The sequence below is a fragment of the Paroedura picta genome, chromosome 6 (genome assembly GCF_049243985.1).
Source record: "Paroedura picta isolate Pp20150507F chromosome 6, Ppicta_v3.0, whole genome shotgun sequence".
NCBI lineage: Eukaryota > Metazoa > Chordata > Lepidosauria > Squamata > Gekkonidae > Paroedura > Paroedura picta.
The window spans coordinates 30501880-30528395 of NC_135374.1; the positions used below are offsets into that span (position 1 = coordinate 30501880).

General features: G+C 42.8%; 1 protein-coding gene across 2 annotated transcripts in view; it reads left to right on the forward strand.

Moving 5' to 3' along the window:
• The window catches only part of LSAMP (limbic system associated membrane protein), a 1850461-nt gene that overhangs the window by 1617934 nt on the left and 206011 nt on the right, over positions 1 to 26516 (forward strand). The window lies entirely within an intron of this gene.

Consider the following 26516-nt stretch of genomic DNA (forward strand, 5'->3'; position numbering starts at 1 on the left):
TGGGGAAGGCCCTGGCAAACCACCCCATATTGAGTCTGCCAAGAAAACGCTAGAGGGCGTCACCCCAAAGGTCAGACATGACTCGGTGCTTGCACAGGGGATACCTTTACCTTTACCTTTATCATATGAGTAGCAAATCTTAATATGGGTCATGAAAGACTGACCTAAGAATGGAACATCCCAATTGATACAGACTAGCGTAGGCTTTCTCAACCAGGGTTTCGTGAAAACCTGTGTTTCTTGATGGCCCTGGAGGGCTTTCCTCAATGGCTGGGAGTTTGTTAATTTTTAATATATATTTTAAGTGTTTAAACACTTTAAAGTGGTTAAACCATATATGGTCATGTCAGCCCACCTCCCCAAATGACCAATGATGGGCCTTGAGGGGTTGGAAAGGGGAGGGGCATGTGCACAGCTATGCTTCCCAACCATATTCTGTGCCATCGTGCCACTTCTGGGATTTCTCTAAGCCTGAAGAACGTGTCAGGGATTTTTCACTGGTAAAAAAAACGGAGAAAAGCTGGGTTAGGCTAAGGTAACTCTTGTTTCTGGAGCTATTTCTGACAATAAACTCTGACTGCTATGAGTTTATCAGTACTCTGGAATAAAGGCCTTCTGTCAACTGAGGTTACCCAAGTAGCTGCCAGTGTGGTTCATGGTCTGCTTACCAGTTTAGCTGTTCATGAGCTGCTCAAGCCTGCATATTCAAACAGTACAGTAGAGTGCAGCACTAGCATTTAAAGCATGCCGTTTTTTTCACATAACCAAATGCGACTCTTAGTTTCACTGCTCTGCAACACTTTGCTTCATGGGAGATGTATTGTTTCCTTCCCCCATCATTTAATTAGCTGACCCAGCCATCCATGACACTGGGAGAGACTCAGGCCCACCCATGGCATCGATGCAAAACTGGTAATACTGGAGAAGGAAATGCAACTGCACCACTGCAACTGAATAGATACAGAGTTGTTGGCAGCTGCTCAACTTTGACAGCAGCAAAGCAAGGTGACCCAGTACTCCTCTTATAAGTGACTGTAGCTACCCGAAATGGTATGTTCACCTGCCAAACCATTCACAGTACTTCTGCTGTCAGTTTCTTGGCTATGACTTTTGTCATTGCTAAACTTGCTGCAATTTGATAATATTGGACTTTCCACTGCCACTCTGAGTTTCCTTCTGGCTGCTGATGCTGCCCACCAAACAACACCCTCTTTAAAATCAGACACAAGTCTATAGTGAGGGTACTTGAGTTAAACAGTGACATGATTGTCTAGAAACCTCCTTCTACAAGGTGTTAAGTGTTAGGCTTTTTAAAAGTGATGCGTTAATGAATCCCTTTCCTCCAGCAGTTGAATGCAAAAAGGGTATTTCACGCAGCTGTTGTACCTGGCTGTCTATATTTGCCATTATTCACAACACTTTTCATTTTTCCTCCTGCATTTCTGCAAGTTATGCCTGTGTAACCAGTTCCTAGAAGGGAGAAAAATAAGCATATATGTGTTGATTGTTTATTCTTATGCTTCATTGGCTCCAAGTGTGAGCAATCGTGCTTCTCGTTTTGTAAAGTCCACAGCTATATTCTTCAGTTAGCAGAAGTAAATAGCATTTGTGTTTTTCTATTTTTATTTCTAAATATATATGAAATCTGTTCATTTCTACTAGTCTTGCTTTTTCTAAAATAATGCTTGAAGCATACTGACCTCCAATCCTAATACTTCTTGTAGCCAGAGAGTTAGTCTGTATCACGGATTCCCAACCTGGGGCTCCCTGAGAACTCCCTGGCCTTTCCCCAATATCCTGCCTTAACGGACTTGGCCACAAGTTGTTCCTGGTATTATCATGAAATCAGGTAACTGGCTGCTTCCATTGAATGGGAAGGGGGGCATTCTCATACGGTTACAAGACCTGGAAAAGGTGGTGGAGCCTGGATACCATTCCTCCTTCAAACTGCTTCCTTTCTCTCCCTCCTCAGTTTTTCTTGGGCATGACCCAGAGGAATCATAGAATCATAGAATCATAGAGTTGGAAGGGGCCATACAGGCCATCTAGTTCAACCCCCTGCTCAATGCAGGATCAGCCCAAAGCATCCTAAAGCAGAGTGGCCAGCTGATTCATAACCAGTCCAGTACTGGGGCTCCTTGAAACTCCTCCATGGTCAAAAGGTTGAATAGACTGATCTGTATCTAATAATACTGGGGGCATTTCTGCACATTGAAAAAAAAATAGCGTTATGCCAGTGCCATGGTGTAATGCTATTAAAGAACGTGCCTCCAGCCATTCCTCACCTCCTGGTTCTCTCCCTGCCCTCTGCCACCTTCTCGCACTTCTGGGCACTCTGCACACCTGCTTGAAATGGCAGAGGAGAGGAACACACAATACTTGTGACTCTTCTCCGCCTGTCAATCAAGCCACTCAGCCTGTTCTTCCTGCTTTAAAGGGCCTGTGATGCAAGCTAATTTTTTTTAAAGTAAAACTTCTCCATTACGATGCCTATGCATCTAATCATATATACATAGTGCTTTTTTAATGCCACCCCTTTTGAAATCATTAGCTTTGAAGCAAAATTGTTCCCAAGGGGGGGAGACTTTTGGTGGGTATATATATATATATATATATATATGTATGTATGTATGTATGTATGTATGTATGTATGTATGTATGTATGTATGTATGTATATATGTATATATGTATATATGTATATATATATATATGTATGTATGTATGTGTGTGTGTGTGTGTGTGTGTGTGTTTGCTTTGCCTGGGCAATTTAATGCATATTCGTTGCTCCAGGCAGACTGCTTTTAAAAGAAAGAAAGAAAGAAAGAAAGAAAGAAAGAAAGAAAGAAAGAAAGAAAGAAAGAAAGAAAGAAAGAAAGAAAGAAAGAAAGAAAGAAAGAAAGAAAGAAAGAAAGAAAGAAAGAAAATCCCTGTCCCCAGTAGAAGGGAGAAGGAGGTGGGTTCAAGGGCGGGCACTGGAAGCAGAGATACTGCTACTTTGGTTCCACACATTTCCTTGATGTATGGCTTGCTGGGTGCTCCCCTCTTGCTCGCGCCAGATAGTTGGGGGAATCCACTTTTGGGGATTCCCCAACTTTCACTTTAAAATGGAGGATGTAGCTGCCAATTTGCTGCTGGAACACTGGATGTTGGTGACATAGTGCAAAACGCCAAAAACATGGCGTCTGCAAAAGATAAGCCTTTCACTTTATTTTATGGGAGTGGAATGCCCCTGGGATTGCAGTCACCATGTATGAATACAGAAAGTATCACTGGCATTGTGGTCTCTGGAGCTAAAAATACGAAAGGGTACCGCCAGGACTGTAACCTCTGAATCTACCAATATAGAAATTATCATTGAGAGTGTAACTTGCAGATTTATGAATGTAGGAACTCTGGGGTTTTGGACTTTGAGGGAGGACTCCAGGTCCAGGTCCAGCAGCAACCATGTGGTGACTTTACTACCATGTAGCTTGCAGAACTCTATCAGGCCAGGCCGCCTGCTAATATTCAACAACAGCTACCCCACAACATCCCATTTCAGACTGCATAGACCTCCACTGCACTATGAAAGTGCCCTGAGTGACTTTCAGCCAGTCACCCCCTCTCAACCTAATCACAGGATTGCTGTGAGGACAAATTGGAGGAGAGGAGAATGATGTAAGCTGCTTTAGGTCTCTGCTGTGGAGAATGGTGAGATAAAAATAAGTGAATAAAGAATCAATATATTTGGAGATGGGGTAGATAAAAAGTAGGTTGATAGATGGTGCACAGGAGAGAAGGAAGCAGGGGAAAGTGAGGGCATTGTGGCTGCCAGGAAAAAGGAAAGAGGAAATTATGCAGGGAGGGATATAGGGGAATGCAAGATACTTACAAGTCCTTGAAGGTTTCCCAGCTGGGCCCAGCTTACCTGGCACTGTACAACCTGGCCAGGCCAGAGTTTTCCCAGGAAGAGGCTGCTAGTTAGAGGTAGGGAGCGAAGGAAGGCAGGCTAGGGATGGAGGGGCAGGGAAAGGTAGGGAAGGAGAGAAGGAAAGAGGAAATGGAATAGTCTATTGGGCCTGTCGGGGAATGGAGAAGGGAAATAGTGGAAATGGAGGAAATGAGATTCCTCGGGCTAGTCCTTGCAGGTCCCCAGCTTCTTTAGTCTAATCAGGGTTAACTTTTTCCTGTCTTATTTCACGGAATAGTTGCAACTTGATCACATGTGTATAATGGTGCGATGGTGTTACAAAATTACAATCCCATCATTGCAAGCTTGAGTTACAATACTCTAGAGAAGTCTTCCACAAACCAGTTGCCATGCGTTTGAAATGTGTGTGGCTCTTGTCCTCAGATATGATTTCAAGACTTTTATGGGTCACTTCTATGAACTAAAGTATCCAAACTTTGCATCATGTGGCCTTTTTATCTGCCATCTAATATCAAATGTAATCAGAGTGTAATCAGTTGAGACAATGCTGAAGCATTTGGTGAGTATCCCATTTGTGCCTGGAGTGCAAAAATGGCTATTCGGAATCTGCTTTTCCCATAATTATGGTAATTATTGGTACACATAACAATATCATGTGGGAATATTGCAGCCTGCAGACTGAATGCTCCTCATTTATAAATGAGGCGCATTCAAGCTGCAAATCACTAAAAGATTTCATCAAGATTCTCTCTATTTGTACCATATGTAGGTTGAGCCATAGGAATCTGAGTAGGAAGAACTTTCCCATCCTTATGCTAAATCCCCACTTTCAAAACTGGAAAATGCTGGCCAACTTTTGTGTTTTTCTCCTCAGTTTTCTCCTCCTTGCAATGACAAACCATATGTACAGCATATATATAGAAATTTTGACTGTCTTGAGACAAGACAGAACATTGGTCTATCTAGTTCAGTATTCTGTATTCTGACAGGCAATGCCTCTCACGGCTATAGAAAGGTTTCCCCCACACACCAGAAGCTTGAGATCCTATAACTGGAGATGTCAGAAACTTCACCTGGGCATAGATAGCATATACCCTGCCACAGAGCGATATGTATCTGTTATGTGCCATCAAGTCTCCTCTGACTTGTGGTGACTCTATGAATCAATGACCTCTAAAATACCCTATCGTTGACATCCTTGCTCAGATCTTCCATACTGAAGACTGTAGCTTTGCTTATCTCACGTTAGATCTTTTCCTACTACTTTCAGCTTTTCTAGCATCATAATGTTTTCCAGTGAATCTTGGTTTCTCATGATGTGACCAAAGTATGAAATCACTTTCTAAATAAGTAAAAACTAGAACTACTTATTTCCATTTTTTGTTCCTGTTCATGGAAATAAATCCATTGATGTCCACAGGGAAAAAAAAGTCTGTAAAACCTTATCTCCAGTAATCACAGGATATCTTTTGGATATCTTTTGGGTTTTATACAAAGTTTCAAACCCTTAGCTCAGAGCTGGAGTAGACATTGCACTTGCCACCATCCATATCCTGCTGCAAGGGAGGAAAAAGCCTTGATGCTGTTTTGTTTCCTTTGCTAGCCACAACATATACAACTGCTCACAGCATGAAGCACAGTCCCCTGGGGAATCTCTACATTCCCTGGCAAGTGTTTGTGTCATCTAGGTTGAGGAACTTTTTTTGTTGCTTGTTTGTTTGTTTTTAAGAGGAATTGTGAAATATTACCTGGCTGGCAGTACAATCCAGTCTACTCTATATCCCTTGATTTCATTAGGTTTAGATAGGAGTAACTGTATATAGTTGCACAGGAAGTACAGGGTTTGGCTAGGGTGAACGTAGAAGAGGGGACATGACAGCCCTCTTTAAGTATTTGAAAAGTTGTCACTTGGAGGAGGGCAGGATGCTGTTTCCGTTGGCTGCAGAGGAGAGGACACGCAGTAATGGGTTTAAACTTCAAGTACAACAATATAGGCTAGATATCAGGAAAAAAGTTTTTCACAGTCAGAGTAGTTCAGTAGTGGAATAGGCTGCCTAAGGAGGTGGTGAGCTCCCCCTCACTGGCAGTCTTCAAGCAAAGGTTGGATACACACATTTCTTGGATGCTTTAGGATGCTTTGGGCTGATCCTGCATTGAGCAGGGGGTTGGACTAGATGGCCTGTATGGTCCCTTCCAACTCTATGATTCTATTTATTTAAAATATTTATATCCTGCACTTCTGGTTTAAAAATATTTGAGGCAGTTCATAGCCTAATTACTAAAACATATCAATGATAATATGAGGAGACCTGGGTTCGGAAGGTATAATGGTCTAAGCAACTGCAGTAAACAGTCACTGCCTTATCGTAAAACAGAGCTGATATCATCTTAATATATGACAGTCCTATAACAAAAAAAAGATTCATAAACTCTATATATATAATTATTATATTATTGGGGTAAAAGTAATGGGACAACATTTCACATTTTGATGGTGACAGAAAATGTAGACATTTCTGTTTATTATTAAATGAATGTGGTCTCTCAAATCTGCTTAAATCTACTTTATATCTAGTAGTTAAGTAGGCAGAGTAGCCTGTTTAGCTGAAATCCTTGACCTTAATGGTTTCTATCTATGGCTTTGTGTTAGGATTTCCCACAGCATCCCATCACAAATGCCCACTTTAAACATAAATGCCATCCCTAGATGTATGGTTGCACTTTTAAAAACCTGTTTACCCTTTTGGATTAGTCAGTATCCTAGGGGTTAATCCTCTGGATTTAGTAGAGCAAACACTTTTTTTTTTTTTGGTATAATTTAAGTATGCAGTAAGAATAATGTCATGCACTATTCACAGCATGCCTCCTTAAATATATTAATCAGAAAGCTTTAGCTGCTACCAAATATGTAGGCTAAAAATGTCCAGATATTTTTGCTATTAAATGGACCTCACTCTCCTTCATTGAACACATTTTTATTTTGTATTTTAAACTGGACCTTTTAAGACTATAAAGACTATTCTGTGACCAACTACTTCATTGTTTCAGCACCAATATGTGTTATCGTTCCTAAATGCGTTTCATAGCTTTTTGCTGTTGTTGTTGACTGGTTCTTTTACAGCTGGAAAGGGTCAAGCAGAATCTCCTAATTCCAACAGGAAGGGGCATCATTTCCATGAATAATGATTTATTTAGGGAGTTCATTGGTTTGTGGCCACTTCTTCATAAAATATGCTTTTCTGCATGCTGCCATTTTCTGTCTGAGGCATGTATCATAACTTCACATGTGCAGTTTTCACAACACAGATTTCAGTGAACATATAAACCTGCTTTATACTGAGCCACATCATTGGACCAGATTACTCAGCAGACATCACTCTCTATTCCAACTGGTAGTAACTTTCCAAGGTCTCATGCAAAAAAATACTCCTGTTCCAGCCACTACATATTATTTTAACTGGACATGCCAGAAACTTTAATTGAGAACCAGCTCAAAAAACATGGGCTCTACAGAGGTAGATATTGTCATAATGATAGAGGCATACCACAGATACTACATCTCTTTGGAATGCCCTCAAGGCTCATATGGCACACATGATGCAGTCTTTTAGGTGCCAAGCCAAAACAATTCTTTTTTGTTTTGTTACCCAAGAAGTCTTATCTTTTTAACTGTGTCATGGCCAGCTTCTGGTCTGAGATCTGTTTTTTTGGTAGAGAAGGAGGTGTCACTGCTGGTTATAAGCTACTTTAATGGCTTTAGTTTGATGTATTGTTCTGTTTTTATATTGATAATAATTTAAATTGAATTATTTAAATGTTTTTTAAGTTGTAAGCCATTTCATAGAATCATAGAATCATAGAGTTGGAAGGGGCCATACAGGCCATCTAGTCCAACCCCCTGCTCAACGCATCCTAAAGCATCCAAGAAAAGTGTGTATCCAACCTTTGCTTGAAGACTGCCAGTGAGGGGGAGTTCACCACCTCCTTAGGCAGCCTATTCCACTGCTGAACTACTCTGACTGTGAAAATCTTTTCCTGATATCTAGCCTATATCATTGTATTTGTAGTTTAAACCCATTACTGCGTGTCCTTTCCTCTGCAGCCAATGGGAACAGCATCCTGCCCTCCTCCAAATGACAACCTTTCAAATACTTAAAGAGGGCTATCATGTCCCCTCTCAACCTCCTTTTCTCCAGGTAGGACTCTGGAAAGGGTATGGAAGGGACCATACAGGCCATCTAGTCCAACTCCCTACTCAACGCAGAATCAGCCCAAAGCATCCTAAAGCAAGATATATATATATATATATATATATATATATATATATATATATATATATATATATATATATATATATATATATATATATATATATATATAAAGGTTATAACAAAATACAGGTATGCAAGTCATGTTTTAATCTCAGCTTGATGTCTGAGTGCACTCAGATGGTTCAGTTAGGCTTGTATACACAGCAAGTCAATCAATCAAAGACCTTTATTGGCCTAGGGTACACAGCAAGTAAATATGCAGGTTTTTTGCATTGGAAATACCCTATACCAGTGGTCCCCAACCTTTTCCAGGTTGAGGACTGCTTCTGCGGGTGGGGGAGAGCCGGCGGCAAACGCGCATGCACTGAGCTGCCACAAATGTGCATTTGTGCACCCAATTTCATTGTGCACATGCGCAAACGTGCACGCGTGGCAGCTCCACACAAAACGCGCACGTGCAGAGTTGCTGGGGGCACAAACGCACATGCACGGCAGCTCTGCACATGCATGGCAGCTCCGTGCATGCACATTTGCATCCCCCGGCCTGCCAGTGGCCGCACCTGCCTCTCCCCCCCCCCCCCCCCGTAGTGAGAAGCTAGCTGGGCTGCGAGCGAAATGGCCGCTTTGGCGGCCATTCTTCTTGTGGTCTGGTGAGCTTCTCACTGCGGGGGGGGGGGGAGGCAGGTTTGGCCACCAACGGCCCGATACCGAGGCCTTCACTGCCCAGCACCAAGCCGCAGACTGGGGGTTAGGGACCACTGCCCCATATTCCAATATTTGGGAAAGCATCTGGTCCTAACACTAATATTCCAGGACTAAAACTCAGCCACTGAATTTAGTAGAGAGGTGCTTTGCCCCTAGGTATACAGGTTTCTGGAATTAGATCTGCAAAACTTATGAGCTGCTCCAATTTTAAGCAATTACATCCTTTTGTCCATTAGATCAATTAGTTTTGAAGATGACAGCTCTATTCTGGACTATATGGTGAAATATAATTAGTAGTGCATTTAGAATTTGAAAATGTTAGAGAAATCTGTCTAAGACTTTAAATCAGACTTTCTCGTTTGATATAAACAACATGTTGTATATTTGCATATTAGAACTGATATTATATTTGCATATTATATTTGCATATTAGAAGCAAAATTAAGAAGATATGCTTAGTTTCAAACGGGTTTAGAGTTCTATTAGCAGATGTGTGTTGTGCTCATAGCAGTCTGAATTTTCTCTCTCCTAATACAAATGAGAAATGTAAATATAAAACTTATAAAAGAAATTTGGTTTGGTTTTATTTCCCCCCAGTATATCTGGTGGCAGCAGAATGGTGGTAGAAAGAGCATTGCTCTGTGAATCATAGAGTTGTAAGGTACCTCTGGGGTCATGTAGCCAACCCCCTGGACAGTGCATGAACTCACTACTAGCTGTCCACCCACAGTGACCCCAGTTTCATACCCAAGTGATCCCTCCACCAAAAATCTCTGGAATCCAGCCTGGCATGCAGGAAATTCAACTATCATCTCACAGTGGCGATTAGCAATTCCCTGAGTATGCAAAGAAGGGCCACAGAAGTCAACGACACATCCCATCCTGCCCACCCACTCACAATTTGCCTAAGTTAATAAAATCAGCATTTCTGTCACATTATTATGATTATTATTATGATGATTATTATTATGATGATTATTATTATGATGATGATTATGATTATTACATTTATATCCCGCCTCGCCCCAGAGGCTCGAGGCGGGTCACATAAAAACCAATCCCCTAAAACAATAAAAGCACAATAAAACATAATACAATTAATACAAAAGTTCCGACAAGAATGGCAGCAAAATTCAATATAGCTAACCCAATTCCACACCCCCTAAGAAGGGAAAGGGAGGGGGCAGATGACAGATGCAACCGTCACATTTGTGAGGGGGGCTAGATCTTCTTGCTGCCCAGCCTCAACCGAAAACCTGGCGGAAGAGCTCCGTTTTGCAGGCCCTGCGGAATGATGACAATTCCTGCAGGGCCCACAGCTCTTCCGGGAGCTCATTCCACCAGGTTGGGGCAAGGACCTAAAAGGCCCTGGCCCTGGTCGAGGCCACGCGAGCTTCCTTGGGACCGGGAATGACCAATAGGAATGACCAACATGACTATCTAGCCTCTGCTTAAAGATTTCTGAAGGTGAACCCACCACCTCCCAAGGAAGCCTGCTGCACTAGGAATTGCTCTGTCAGAACGTCTTCTGGATGTTTAGTTGAAAATTCTTTTGAATTAATTTCAACCCACTGGTTCTGGTCTGACCTTCTGGGTCAACAGAAAACAGTTCTGCTCCATCTTCTAAATGACAGCCCTTCAAGTATTTGAAGATGGTTATTATATCACCTCTTAGTTATCTCCTTTCCAAGCTAAACTGACCAATTATCCTTCAACCTTTCCTCATATCACTTGGTCTCCAAACCCCTCACCATCTTCATGGCCCTCCTCTGGTCACGCTCCAGCTTGTCTACATCTTTCTTCAGTTGTGGTGCCTAAAACTGAACACAGTACTCCAAATGAGGTCTTTCCAGAATGGAGTAAAGTGGTAACATTACCTCAGATGATCTGGATATTATACTTATTTTAATACAGCCCAAAATCCTGTTTGCCTTTTTAGTTACTGAGTCACACGGCTGACTTATGTTCAGTGTCTGGTCTACTAAGACTCCCAGATCCTTTTCACGTGTACTACTGCCATGACAAGTCTTACCCATCCTATAGTGATACATTTTATTTTCCCTACCTAAATGAAGAAATTTACATTTATCACTATTGAAATTACATTTATTCATTTTAGCCCAGTTTTCCAGCTTGTCAAAATAATCCTGTATTCTGATTCTGTCTTCTGGTGTGTTTGCTAGCCCTCCCAGTTTAGTGTCATCTGCAAATTAAATAAGTACTCCCTCTAATCCCTCATCCAAATCATTTATAAATATGTTGAACAACTCAGGGCCCAGGACAGATCTCTGAGGCACTCCACTCATTACTCTTCTCCAAGAAGACGACAAACCAATTACAAGCACCCTTTGCGTACAATCTGTCAATCAGTTCTCAATCCACCTAACAGTAATAGGATCCATGCTGCATTTTGCCAACTTGACAATAAGAATTTTATGTGGAACTTTATCCAAAGCGTTACTGAAGTCAAGGTAAACTATGTCCACAGCATTCCCCTGATATATCAAGGTAGTTACTTTCTCAAAAAAATAAATAATGCTAGTCTGACAGGACTTGTTCTTGAGGAAGCCATGCTGGCTCTTAGTATTTACAGCCATCTGCTCTAACTACTCTTGATAGTAGCATGTGCGAAAAGGATCTAGGAGTCTTAGTATACCATACATTGAACATGAGTCAACAGTGTGACTCAGTGGCTAAAAAGGCAAATGGGATTTTGGGCTGTATTAAACCGAGTATCATGTCCAGATCACGGGAGCTTTACTCTGCTCTGGTTCAGCCTCACTTGAAGAGGGATGTAGACAAACTGGAGCATGATCAGAGGAGGGCAACAAACATGGTGAGGAGTTTGGAGACCAAGACATATGAAGAAAGGTTGGGAGAGCTTGGTCTGTTTAGCCTGGAGAGGAGATGACTGAGAGGGGATCTGATAACCATCGTCAAATATTTAAAAGGCTGCCTTATAGAGGATAGAGCAGAGTTGTTCTATCTTGCCCCAGAGTGATGGACCAACGGGTTGAAATTAATTCAAAAGAAATTCCGTCTAAACATAAGGAAGACGTTCCTGAGTGGTTTCTCAGTGGAACAGGCTTCCTCGGGAGGTGGTAGGTTCTCTATCTGTGGAAATGTTTAAACAGAGGCTGGATAGCTATTTGATAGAGAGGCTGATTCTGTGAAGGCTTAAGGGGGTGGCAGGTGACAGTGGATGAGTGATAGGGTTGTGAGTGTCCTGCATAGTGCTAGGGGATGGACTAGATGACCCATGAGGTCCCTTCCAACCCTATTATTCTATGATTCTACTAGAAAGGCTCCCCCTGCTGCGGCAGCCCATCACACACACATAGAGGCGGCATTGCCCCCGGGTGGGACGTTTCTGGGACCGGTGGGAAGGTCTCCTCCCCCCCCCGGCGGTGGCGCAGTCTTCCCCCCTCCCCCCCCGGTGGTGGCATGGCCTTCCACTCGGGCCTCTCTTCATCACCTGGTACAATATCACTTTCTTGTCCCCGTAATGGTCCTATCATGTTCCTATTCTTTATCTTACTTTGAATATAACTAAAGAACCGTTTTAGTGGTTTTTAGCATTTCTTGCTGAGCTTATACTGAGGTTTAGCTTTTCTAACACTCTCCCTAAGTCTCATCCTCACTTGCTCCCACGTCCCTAATCTTTCTATTTTCTGCTACAATCACTGCATCCCTTGAATCCCCTGCTGGTAGCCAGGGGGGACCTGACAACCCTATCAGCAAATGAGTTTACCTATTGGATTTTCATGATCATACTGTGAGCCAATCAGGGAACTTTTTAAATTATTTTATTGAGCAACTTAAACAGCTGGTGAACAAATTTGCAACTGCCTGTTGGTCTGAAGCTGAGTCTCAACTGGCGGGGAATTACCTATGAGTGAAGTTTTTTAAATCTATTGCACCCCTTGTAAAAATAGATTTACTGTGAAGCTGACTAAGGGCAGCTTCACAGTAAATCTCTCCTCTTCAAGCTGGGTGGGGTTAGAAACAATACTTTAAATTTCTGTAGTATAAAGGAGTGAGAGAAAAGTGATGGATTCTCACCCTTTACCTTGTACCCAAAAACTGACTGCTTCAGGCGAGGAGAGGTAAAACAGAATCAGAGGGGCTTCTGATCCCTCTTCCCCTTAAACTTTCTGCATATCAGCAAAGCTGGGAGATAACACAACTTGCTGGATGGGAGATCAGAAGATCAACTGTTCCACCCCATCCCCCATGCACACATCCTAAAAGACTTTTCTGAGGACACAGCAAAGTTCCCCAGCATGTGACCAAATGCTCATTCCCAACTGGTTGTTCCTGTTTGCAGGAACAGACTATTTGCAGCCACTGGAAGCTGATTTCCAGCTGATCCTTTATCAGTTGCTTGATCAACCTCAAGCAGCCTTACACCATTCTAACCCTGCTTTCTGATAGGTGTAGGAGAAAGGAAGGATAGCAAAGCACTTTCCCCCTCATCTTTCCCCCTGATTAAGATACAAATTTGAGCTCTCTGGGCCATAATACTCACCTTGGATTTCAGGCAACAATTATGAGCTGCCAAAATTTGTATTCTGAGCCAGGGAATTATGATCATTGGCGACATTACTAATATATACTTGTAATTGTTGATCACTTAAGTATACCTTGTCACTGAAGCAAGCGAATCACCTGCCATAAAATGTATTCTTTTAAATGCAAATGCTATTTTACCCCCCTCTAAACTTTCTATCCTGAGACTTCAGTGCAATGTGCCAATTAGATGCATTTACTAGTTCTTTTTGCTAGTTTCATCCTGTTGCAGTTGGTGGGAGGAGACAAATAGGGGGTAGTTAGAGGTTTTCCTCTAACTGCCTAATATTTGGATCATAGAATCATAGATTCACAACTACCTGTCCACCCACAGTGACCCAAATTCCATGTCCAGATAATGCCCCAGCTGAGAATTTTATCCCTGAGGTGGGGGGTAAAGGGAGTGACTGATGGAAATGTATTTTCTATTATAATCAGTAGTGAATAATATGATCCCTGGATGTATGACATAAGCATATTTCAGAACCTGAACAGTATTTTAACATACTAAGCAAAGGTAAGCTCATATACAATATTGGGCACATTTCTACTCTATAAGTAAAAAAAAAAAAGTATGAGAAACCAGTGTAAAGAGATTTGATTTAGATAAATGATGCATGTTTTGTCTGAGCATTTTGGGATAATGGTACATGGGTGTCTGTATGAGCTGACCAAAAAGTAAATGTGTAGTAATAGGAACATGTATTTAGGCTATATTTAAGTATGCCTGTTAATGTGAATGGAAAAGTAAGAACAGTAAACGATTACTTAATTTAAGGTGACCAGATTGTCCCAATTTTGGAGGGACATCTGGAGGTACCTGACAAATTGTACTTATGCTGAAAATTTAAAAATATATATTACAATACTATTTTTGCGTTCAATGCATTCTATGAAAAATCTGGTCACCTTAACTTGGTTGCTATCTTCCTTGAAACACAACAAGGTGGGAGCCAAGCCTCCACTCCTATGCTTGCAGTTTTGATTGTCATTACTTAACTTTCAGTTAGTTGTGGTGGAAAAGGTCCTACAATCTCTTACAATCTTGATCTCTTCTTCACATCAAGTGGACAAAGAATAAAACCAGCCTGTTTCATCCTTCCTGAAATGAAAAGGGAGTCTCTTAGACCGTTTATGCACTGGAGGTTTCATGCTGGAGTGCAGGCTGGAGTTTTAGTCATGGCAGGTTGCCCCACCTCTTCCTGTACCCATACGGGGGAGCATTTGGCCTGGTGCACCTCATCCGCCCCCGATTTTTGCTCCTGTATGAGAGCTGGGGCAGTGAAGTCCCCAGTGCATAAACGGTCTTACAGTCTCAATCAGGTCAGGGTCAGTACTTGGAGGGGGAGGACCACCAAGGGAAGCTCTGCAGAGGAAGGCAATGGCAAACCACCTCTGCATCTCACTTGCATTGAAATCCCCTGGCTAAAGGCTCCCTGAGTCAATTGTGACTTGACAGCCCATACATTCACACACACACACACACATATATGCATATATAGCTACATTCAGGTTAGCTACAATGTCAAGTGGGCACATTGCTAAAGGCTAGGAGAAACTGCTTTAGGAAATTGTCTCTACAGCTTCTGCTTTAATCTGAATTCATCAAGCAGTGTTGATCAAGGGACATATTTTGTTACTTTGTTATTTTCAGCAGTTGACAAAGATTCAGTTTAACACCAGAATAATTACTAAAACTAGTGTTTGGTTTTCAATCCACTTAATTTATCAGGTTTCTATTATTGCTTGTGATCTTCAGTATCTGTGCTTAACTGCCTGTTCCAGAACTGGAAAATTACTCCTTAACAATGGGAGATGAAACAAAAGGCCTGTATTTTATAGCATCAAGTTTCATTCAGAGACTAGCCAGATGTGTCTCAGGGCAAGGAGGTGATGCCCTTTCTTCACTAATGCCCCCCCAATAACTGTTGTTAAAGTATACATTGCTTAAAAGAGAGGGCCATTCAACTTAGCAGTCTTTATTTCATATTTACCCAAATTGGAGACCTCCTGATTTTAATTGGTAAAATTAGTGATTTAATTGGAGACTTAGTGAGAGGCAGGTAACTATAGGATCTCCACATATGGATATTGGGATTTTTCCTTAAGGAACTCTGAATAAACCAGTCTGGTATAAACTGGAAATGTTCTTTATTTGAAAGAATTAAAGTGGTAAAAGCATACAAAAAGCACCTAAAACAAACAGTCAAGAAATCTAAGGAAAATAGGAGGTGAAGAGGGATAGCATTTGGGGGAAAGAAGCAACATTTGCCACCAGAGCAAGAAGACAGAAGTCCATAGATTCAGCAGCAAATTGGCCAGTGCTTTGTGGAAAGAAAGAAGAAAGCCTAGACTCAAATAAGTAGTGTATGCAAGATGCCCAGAACATACAAACACAAATGGTGCTTGGTGCTCTGTTTTTATAGGAAGAATGTTACCTCAGGCTATGCTGACATGCTAGCTCCTAAAACAATGCACTGATAAGGTTTCATGTATGTGGCAATGACCTCAGGAGACATGTAATGGCTTTGTTTGGCTGTGGACAATGTTTTTGGGAGAGACCCTCATAGGTTCCTAGGAGGTAGTCAGTAATGGCTATTGTTCTGCTGGAGTAGAACTAAAGCTGTTTGTTTTTTGACAATCCCTTGGAAACTATCAAGAAGAAGAAGAGTTGGTTCTTATATGCTGCTTTTCTCTACCTGAAGGAGGCCTTCCCTTTCCTCACCCCACAACAGACATCCTGTAAGGTAGGTGGGGCTGAGAGAGCCCTGATATTGCTGCTAGGTCAGAACAGCCTTATCAGTGCCGTGGCAAGCCCAAGGTCACCCAGCTGGCTGCATGTGGGGGAGTGCAGAATCAAACCCAGCATACCAGATTAGAAGTCTGCACTCCTAACCTCTACACGAAACTGGCTTCCCAAGGTGGATTAGTTGTTAGGAATTGTTAATTTTCTGTGGGTGGAGGGGTATGAGAGATTGAAAAAATGTATAAGATTAGTTACCAGTTCTCAGAGAGCCTGTTGTACCAAAGGTATACATCTCTTTTGAGTAGGGAGGAACCCATTAGTGACTCACCCCCTATTTTCCCATTAAATGTCCAGCTATATCCTGAAGGTTAGTGTCTAGCTGGCATCCATGCTTGTATTCCTATTTGGGAGCAGGCAGCATGGCAGTTTGCTGCAAATTAATATAGTATTAAAGAAGGGTGTTTCTGTGTATCTCCCTGTAAACTATTGCTCAGTGTGAGGAGGGGTCTGGGTGCTAAACCAACCTCTTTTAAAGCTATCTAGATATGACTATCCCTATAAACTGTGGCAGTGAATTCCATAAATTATTCCTGTGAAGATGTGCTTCCTGTTTCCTGTCCTGAATCTTGTTCTTATCCCCATCCCTACTGTACTCCTACTGTACTTTTCTTTGAAGAAGAATCAACAAAATAGGGAAACTGAGATCCTAGGTTCTTATTTACGTAACCTTTGTATGTCATCTTTCCTCCCAATTAGGGACCCCAAGGTAGCAAACAATTTAAAAATCCATTATTAATCAACTAGAGACATCTATAAAAACAGCAATTAAAAATAAACAGGTCAGCAAGGCGATAAAAGTTGCCAACGTTGTTTGGTTTGCTATCTTTTTGGAAAGCTTCAATTTAGTAACTAACTGTGTTGACCTCTGCTGGCTGCGGCTCTTGTGAGCAGATTTTAACCAACAAAAATTTTTAAAAGCATGAAAAATGTTCATGCAAAATGAAATTGAATGCTTGTGTAGCACTTTGCATCTTCAAAGTGATTCAGGAACATTAGCATGCATTGCCCCCAAAGGACTGGAGAGTTTGCTTAGATTGTAACCCGTGTGGTCAGAAGCGGCATCAAGCTGCTTCTTGTTATAGGTGTAAAGAGCAGTGATTAGCCTGCAGCATAGAGAAGAGGGAAATTAGCCACTCAGTCCTGTTTACCAGTCCAGCCCTCCTCTTTAAATCCCCTCTCCTTCTTCCTCAGTCTCCTCTCATTCACTTTAACTTAACAATGAATAATGAGGCCAATTTGCTGCCAATTAGTTGCCCTAGGAAGGGACTGCTAATTGTAGCAGGGAAGGTGTCAGCTCCAAAAAACCCTTCAAGGTGTATATGTGTATATGATGGCCAGCAATACCCGGCTTCCCCCCCCCCTTTAATCTTCACCTGGGGGCTGATTAGTTTCTTTGTATTTGTTGCAAAATGCTGCTAATTAGAAGCCAGGGACAAGGAAATTACAACTCTCAAGGCTTAATTGGGAAGCTCCTGCCGCGGCTTTTATGGCTATAAACTCCTTTTTTCAGATGGAGAATTTAATGGCTTGCCCTTACAGGTGAGGTCTACAAAAGTCCATGTGATTCTTTTCCTTCAGCCCAAGGAATGACAGATGTGGAACCTGAAAGCAGATGGTGGGTGTCCCAAATGTGAGCATATACATGGGGGAACAAAGCAAAAATCACTGGATGGGAGGGATGTTGCTTTTGGGGAGAGGAAGAACAGGCTCATGGGTACTTACATTACTTGATGACTCAGAACAAAACATGTGAAATGACTCAGCTGAAAACCATTGTTTGAGTTGACATGTTGATTGGAAAGTTCTGTTTGGGAATGTTTAATGGGTAATGACTCACAGTACAACCCTAAACAAGGTTATACCCATCTATGCTCATTGACTTCATGGATTTTGAATGGCATAACTCTGTTTAAGACTAAGCAAGTTGCCCTGGGTGCTGTTGTTACCCACTGAGGCATGCACAGACCAGTCCAATGCTTTTTTGAAAATATAAGTGAAAGATTTCTGACCAATGAACCCTGTCAGTAGAGAACACAAAACATAAAAATGACAGGTATTAACATAGGTGCCCATCTGTTGTTAACCTTGCTTTTCACTTTTCTTACATTTTTCACATTGCCATTGCCCAGGCTTTGGGAAATGGTGTTGATCAGTAAGATAAATGAATCAAGAAAGACAGAGAGCAGCTGAATTTTCATGGGTAGCAACATAAATTGAGCCTGCTGGGTCAGTCCAGTGGTCCATGCAGTCCAGCATCCCATTCAAGACAACAACCAATTAGTTGACCCCCCAGCCAATCAGTCCCTTCAGTTGCCTCCATAGGCATTGGCTAACCCTTGGCCTCCACCCCCCGAGTGGCAGCATTGCACAAGGTCGCAATTGCTGAGCGTATACAGTCATTACCATTGAAGGGTCCATGCCAAGTTTCTCCCAACATACTGTCAAAATTGCTGGGACTTGGCTTGGCTAGTTCCTGGCTATCTGCAGCTATCCAAGGCAGCAGCTTACCAAGGAATTCCTGTATAAATCTCCTGTTCTGCTCCCTGGCATCAGGACAGAGTGAGTCGAGCAGTGCAGTGGGGGTGGGAGGTAGAGCTCCTTCAACTCAATCTCTCGGCATTTATGCACAGAGACAAGGGATCAAAAGGTTTGGGCAAATTGATCTTGCAGAGGAGGATTTAGAAGCCCTTTTTGTAGCTTCCAGAATTGTGTTAAACCAGGAAGTGTCAAGAGACCCTCTCAGAGATGACAGCCGTTGTCGATAACAAGGATATGTGTCTTAGAGCAGCTGCTATGACTGCATGTGTTTTTGAAGATGTTTTCCCCCTTTGTTACAAGTGCAGTTGGTGCTTAAGGGACACGCTAATGTTTTGTGGAAACAAATCACTCGCTTTCTTCTTGAGTGCAACACTGATTGCACTGGGGGATTTTAGTATATTTTCATGTCTCATTCTTTTTATCATTTGCATCAACGTGAGCTGTTCCTGTCATGGAAACTAGAGCTTGAAAATCACTGGGGCTAGATATGATATAGCAGGACAGGTTGTCTTCTGCTTTATAGAGAGACCTGCCAACGGACTTGTAGCACTGTTGACTGTAGTTCTGTGCTCAGTTTCAATCTCTTGGAGAGCCCATGGTTCAACTCTCCAGAACAGAACTGCATTTCATGCCCTAATCAAACCAAATGTTGTGGATGGCCAGTGCATAGGACCATTCATTGCAATAGGACATTAAATAAAAAGAGCAAGTTATGAAACCATCTAGTGCTTTGGGTAGCATATCTTTTCTACAGTCCTACTTTTTCTGGGAATAGGGAGTGGGAGGGGAAATGGGACACCACCATCTTGGCCTGCCATAGCTCCACCCTTCCAAAAGAGGCAGGGAAAGAGAAAGAGGTTGCCACTCTGACCAGCCAGCTGGGTGCCTTTTTCCAAGCACTCATGTGTTTCAGTTGGGCTGAGTGCCACTTCCCCCCATGGGTTAGCTGGGGGCTTGGGTTAGCTGGGTGCCACACAGTTGTTCCCTCCCCTGCGTGGCCCCTTTCTTGCCACTGGACTGGCTGCCCTGGCCAAAGTCACCCCGTGAATTAATGTAGCAATTTCAGAATTTGAACGTGGCTTTAAGTATTGGCTGAGAATCCATTTCTCAGCCACTTCTGGAAGCTTGCTATTTGATCTATTAAGCGATTCTTAAGTCTCTAGTTAGTACAATAGAATTTTACTTAAACTGAAAATTATTGGGCTAGATATTGTTTGGCTTCTGAGGGTGAGTGAAAAAGACATACTTAAGACAATTTTGCTAAGATTAGAGGACATTGAAACTCAAATGTTGTTTTCTATTCCATACAGCACTTTCTCTCAACACTTTCTCTCTCTACAATACTTTCTTCTGGGATATCCTTCCAAAATATAAAACCTTGCCAACATATCTATATTCACTGGACTCCCATATATCAAGGAGGGCCTTGTTACTAGCAAGAGGTTAATTCCTTCATATCTAGCGTGTCTTTTGTTATTTTATTTTATTTATTTAGATTTTTATACTGCCCTTCGCTACGGCTCTGGGCGGTTTCATAAAACATTTTGGAACATTCACATAGAACACAAATCTAAAGGTTTCACTTTCATCTGAAAGATACTGCTTAAATGACTGTGAAATCCTGGATATACTAATACATATTGTATTGGATTGTCCAACATTTTCGGCCCAATGAGCTGCTATTCAGAGCTGTTTGGCAGATCTAAATTCTAAGTCCTTCATTAGAAAATCAATGCTATCTGAACAGGATCCTACCGAACGTGCCCTTGGAATATGCTTAAAATAAATAGTCCCTGTTTGCTCAGGCGGAAGTGTGGCTTTGTATACGTTATCTGGTTTTGTTCTCTCAGGATTGTGGTTTATTATGCCAATAAAGGTTTCTGACTTCTGAACCTGATCTTCTAGATCCTACTCTGTTGCTTTAACCATCACATCAGTCCCCTGCTTGTCATCAGTTCTTGCCATTCATACCTCTGTGCTTGTGACATATTTGTCTTTGGGATGTTTTTAGGATGATGATTCGATACCAAGCATTGCAGCTGAATTGATGTCCTGCTATCAGGGGGCTGATAAGGACATTTAATAGATTTAAATCTTATGCTAGTCATAGTTATTCAGTGGCTGCATGTGGCTCTTTGACATGCCACCCGTGACTTCTCCAGCTACTGTTCCTCAATATGGCACCTGCCCCAGGTGTCAGGAAAATGGGCCCGGCCCTTGTCTGTTGGGGACTGTGCTTAGCAACTGGTTTCCCAGAGATGCCGGCCTCATGTTAGGGATGGAAGTGAATGTTGTTCTTTTGGTTGATGGTAATTGCAAATGTGGCTCTCTTCAGTCTGCAGATGGTCATGCATTGTGTAAACACGACTCATTTTTGGACTGTTAGACTTTGTGTTCTGACTGAATTTGTGTTGCATTGTAGCCCAGTTCTCCAATAATTCTGCCTTTCTACACCTGAATACTGTCATTGCACTGCATCTCAATGTCCATCATTCCTCTATGTACAGCTTTTAAGGTTTCCCAATAGAACTGTTCTAAAAAGTTGCGTATAAGAGAGCGATGGACACTGCTATTGCAAATTAATCCACTGACACCTATGTTTCATTTTTTTTAAACACGGTGACTTGTCACCTTCAAAATTAAAAGCATCTAAATGTTATTTGTGCCCTGCCATCCTGTCTAGAGGGAATCAGAGCTAAGGACAGCGCCAAAATTTGAACATGTGACATTCAAATGTGTTTTAATTCCCCAATGTATTCAAAGACTGTTGCTTTCAGCATACAATCCTTCCATTGCAAAAATGAGACAAGCTTCCCTAAGAGGCCTGTAAGTTTGCCAGCTGGACAGACATGTATAAGCCTGAGGCATTTATGGCCTTTCAGCCTGAGGTACAAGGCATTTTTTTAAAAAACACACACACAGTATACCTGCCCAGGGGAGGCTCAAGCTGTTTCTTAATCTCTCGGGCTTATTCAAGTGTCACAGTTTCTATGCAGAGGCGGGTAAAAAGCATGGTGGGGATCCATATGGCAAAGCTCTCTGTATGAAGGCCAACAGCCATTAGGACTGTTTTGCATTGGCACAGAGGTTGGATTTAGTCAAACTATAGGAAAAGTGGATTTAAAGCATTATAGTCACTGCAAAGATTGCACACAAGTAGATTTCAATGGCCTACACATAGGAATGGTAAAATTTGAGATGGTCTTCTGTAGCTCCCATGACTGGGCAAGAGAGAAAATCCCAAGCCACTCCCCCAACCATTTCTAGCCAGTGCATACAATTGTGTATCAGAAGCCTGCAGCAACTGGATATTTATATGAAATCCAGCCTGCACCTGCCATCATTTATTGCCTTTTTCACATGTCTTGACTGGCAGAATGCTTCGGTGAGGGTCTGCACTTACAGCACAGGGATCCCATAAGGAGAATTCCAAAGCCTCCTTGCCTTCTGATTACCTCCCAGCCAATACTGCATAGGTCTTATTCTACTTTCCACTTTTGTCCCTAGTCTTATTTATTTCCCTTTTTTCAGTTCTGTTTTTTCTCCCCCTCCTTGTTTCCATGGTCACCAGTACCTACCTTGCTCTACCGTCTTTAGCAACCCAGCCTTTCTAATGCCTCCTCCCTCTTCTCAGTTCTCTGTTCTTCAAAATATGCAGAGATTTTTTTCTTGAGCACTGTGCTTCTTCTGAGTTCCCACTCTAATTTACAACTTGTGGCCACAGTTTCTTGTTTCCTTAACTCTTTATGTCAACTCTCACTCTTTGTCTCTATCCTTCCTCCTGTTCTGCATCCTTCAGTTAGCAAGCTTGACTAAAATCGCTAGCTTCAAGTTATAAAACAAACTCTCTCATGCTTTCCATGCAATTAAACAGCCTTCAGTTTGTCACAGTGTGAAGATTTAAGACAATCAAACTTGCAATGCTCCTTTCCCTAGTCATCAGTCAGCAAACCGTATATTTTCCCAAAGCACAGGTCACTCGCTACTTGATTGGCCCTCCCTGGGGGTGTGCCACCAATAGAGACAGAGCACTATGCCAAAGAGGGCCAATCAGTTCAAATTGCACTCTGTCAGTGAGGGCCAATCAGCTCAAATTGCACACTGCCAACAAGGGAAAATCAGCTCAAATTGCATGCAGATGACTCACTCTCTATCTGATTGCCCCCCTCCCAAAAATATTCCACCATTATGAGATGGCCCATCCTGGTAGTTTAGCAATGGCTTCTCAGAGCAATCCAAGGAGAGAGACACTCAGGTATTTCCTACATAGTGAAATCATTATGTGCTTCATAAGGTTTGCAGTTGGAGAAGAGAGGAATGCTTTTGTCTTCTGTGTTCTTTATCTTTTTCTCTCTGTGTGAGTGTGTGTAGAGGGGAATGCTATGCACCCCCCCACCCCGGCATCCCAAGCAGTTCTTTCCTCCAGCGGAACTGATCTCTGCAGTCTGGAGAGGAACTTCCATTCTGGGGGTTCTCCAGGTCCCAACTGGAGGCTGGCATCCATGAACAATGGCAGGGGGGCTAGCCTGCAGCTGGGACCTGGAGATCCCACTTCTGGCCTTTCTCGAAGCCTGAAGAATATTTCAGGGGTTTCTCAGGGGTAACAAAGTTGAGAAAAGCTGTCATAGAGGCAGTATGAGACACTCTCTGTAAGTTCTTTGCCAATCAATGTTTCCATGTTTGATTGTAACATACAACTGTTTTTAATATACATTCATATTGAACTGAACTGAAGAACATTCAGACTGAAAGTTTACCATTCTTCCAGCAAATTTTGCTATCAATTAAATATTTTCATCAAAGGAAAAAACTGACAAGTTTATGAATTATTTGATGTTTATTGTTACCCCCACCCTGCTGGGCCTTCCAAGGCCTCTGTCAGTTCCTGTGCAATGCCAGGGGAGGCCGCGAAGCCTCCACGAAGACCCATCCCCCACCCTACTGTCCCCACACATGTCTTTGGTGGCACCTAACCAGGAAGCCTCCCTGTAGTGTGCCAGGGAGCAGGGCCATGCCACTGGCCCAGAAACACCGCCCTGCCAGGTGCAGAGCAGCCAGGAGAAGCCTTCACATGCTGCTCCTTGGATTGGGGCTGGGCACATACTGAATCGAGAACAGGGTGACAGACATGCTGAATTTGGGGTGGGCTGCTGTGCATGCATGCTGAATTAGGGCTGTGGCAGTGCGCTCTCTAGATTGGCCCTCTGCCCAGAAACAGCCCCCTGTCAGTTCTGTGGGATTCAGGAAACCCAGGAGAAGTCTCCCCTCTCCTTCCCTTGTCCCTTCTCCCTTCCAGCTCGGAGGAGCCCATGAAGCTTACAAGCAGGAAATGGATAGAACTGCTTTCTTCCCCCCCCCCCTTAATTACTTTGCAACTCATTTGTTATGTTTAGTTCTGGGAGATCCTTCTGGAGTATTCCATAGCTTACTTGAAATTTCACTATCACAAATTATCTGGTTTTATCTGAAAACTAGCTTCAAAGCCCATTCTTAAACAGATCTTGAAAGGGTGCCCTCCCCTGGCCCCTGGTCAGGCAGCTTAAGGTGGCTTTGGGCCGCAGCTCGCAGCCAGATCAAGTGGGTCAGGCGGGGGCTGACCAGCTCATCAGCAGGCCTGGTACAGAGCTCCCTAGCAGGCAGTCAGCAGGCTGGGAGGCCCTTGTTAGCAGGCCCTGCTTAGCAGGCCAAAAGGCCCTTGTTAGCAGGCCCTCCACCACGACCCTTTGCCCAGGGCCCTCTCCCCTTACCTGCTGCTGGCTCCAGGCACTGAGGCGCATCTGAGAGCAAAGAGGCTAGAGTCCAGGGATGGAGGGCAGATTGGTCCTATTCCTTGGACAGCCAGACATGTTCCACCCCCCCTGCCCCAGGCTGTTTCACAAATATATAGAGGAACCATGGATAAGGATGTGGTAAACTTCTTACTTAAATCAAGTTTAGATGCCTTCTGCTTGTATTGCTTTTGGGTTTGTAGTTCGCCTCTTACCAAAGGGAGTTCTTTAAAACAACAAGGATGGTGTGGGAGGCTAGTGCTTCATACTAAAACCAAGGACTTGAATCTGGGCAAGTCCTGGCCCCTTAAACTTAGCCAGTTGCTTTCTAGGGCTGCCAGTCTCAGAAGAAGAAGAAGAAGAGTTGGTTCTTATATGCTGCTTTTCTCTACCCAAAGGAGTCTCAAAGCGGCTTACAATCGCCTCCCATTTCCTCTCCCCACAACAGACATCCTGTGAGGTGGGTGAGGCTGAGAGAGCCCTGATATCACAGTCAGAAGAGATTTATCAGTGCTATGGTGAGCCCAAGGTCACCTAGCGGGTTGCATGTTGGGGAGCACAAAATCGAACCCAATTTGCCAGATTAGAAGTCCACACTCCTATCCACTACACCAAACTGACTCTCAAGTGGGGGCTGAGGTTCTCTTAAGAGTTATGGCTGACCTTCTCATTGCAGTTCCCTTGGAGAAAATGGCAATTTTGAAGGGTAGACTGTATAGGATCACATTCTTACTGAGCTCCCTACCCTTCCCAAAATCCAGTCTCCCTAGGCCCTCCTGTCTAATCTCCAGAAATTTTCCTATCTGGAGTTGGCAACCCTTCTCTCTTAGTGTATCCTACCTCTCAAGTGATTATGAGGATAAAACAGAGGAGACCTATGTGTTCCATTCTGAGTTCCGTGGAGGAAGGGTGGAATAAAAATGTAATTTTCAGTGTAAGGAGATCGATGTGGGCATGGACACCAGTGGGTACTTGATGTCAAACTCACCACTTTCCAGCAAACCAAAAGTGATACTGCAGCTGAACTTGGAAGTAACACCACAGAAGGTGACGATGTACATTGCCCCAGCAACCTTCCAGGTTCAAGCTATGGTGAGGATGCTCCAGAAAGGATGCACTGCAGATCATTCTCTTATAGGGAGCCCCACCCTTCCTAGTTAGTTAATCACCATAGGTCCATGGGATCCTGCTCCCTATTCCTTGAATTTATTTCAGTCTTATTCAGGTTGGTGACAAAATGGATGCAACTTGGTCATGTCCCTTTGCTATAAAGAGAGGTGCTCATATTGCCATATGTTAATACAGAGAGGTTCATTTTGAGAAAATTTTTAAAATCCCTGCTGTGATTGGAAATAATAGATGGAAAGATCAGGATGCCACCAAATGGACTGGATCATGAGACTCATCTGAAATGTTGCTTCTAGATTATTCAAATTTGTGGTTATTTTCAGCTTCATAGTCAATGAATCAAAACCATTTTATTTCCTGTGTTCTCAGGAGTACTACTTGGAAGCTGACTCATAGTTCTGGCAAAATCCAAAGAGTCAAGCAAATATTGCATACATTTTCTTTACTCAGCTGTACTGCTGAAGCTAAATATAGCATTGGCACGCCACACCACATTGGTTTGCACTCAGTTCACATTTTCAGGATTATTTATGGAATCACAAGGACTCTTTGATGTGAAGGCTCAGATTCGGAAGCAAAAATATGTGTCGTTGGAGGGGATTTCACAGCAAATTCAGTTTGTTGTCATGCCAGGCAAGACACTGCCACCTTAACCATAGATTGAAAGTGTAGTGTGTATATAATTAAAACCCTGTGACCAATTGCACTTTCCCATGCCTGGGTGTAGCTACCTGCACAGAGTACTGATCTAGGATCTCCCACTCAGCCATGTAACTCACCCAGGGCCACTTAACCATTCCTGACCCAGGGCCAGTCATTC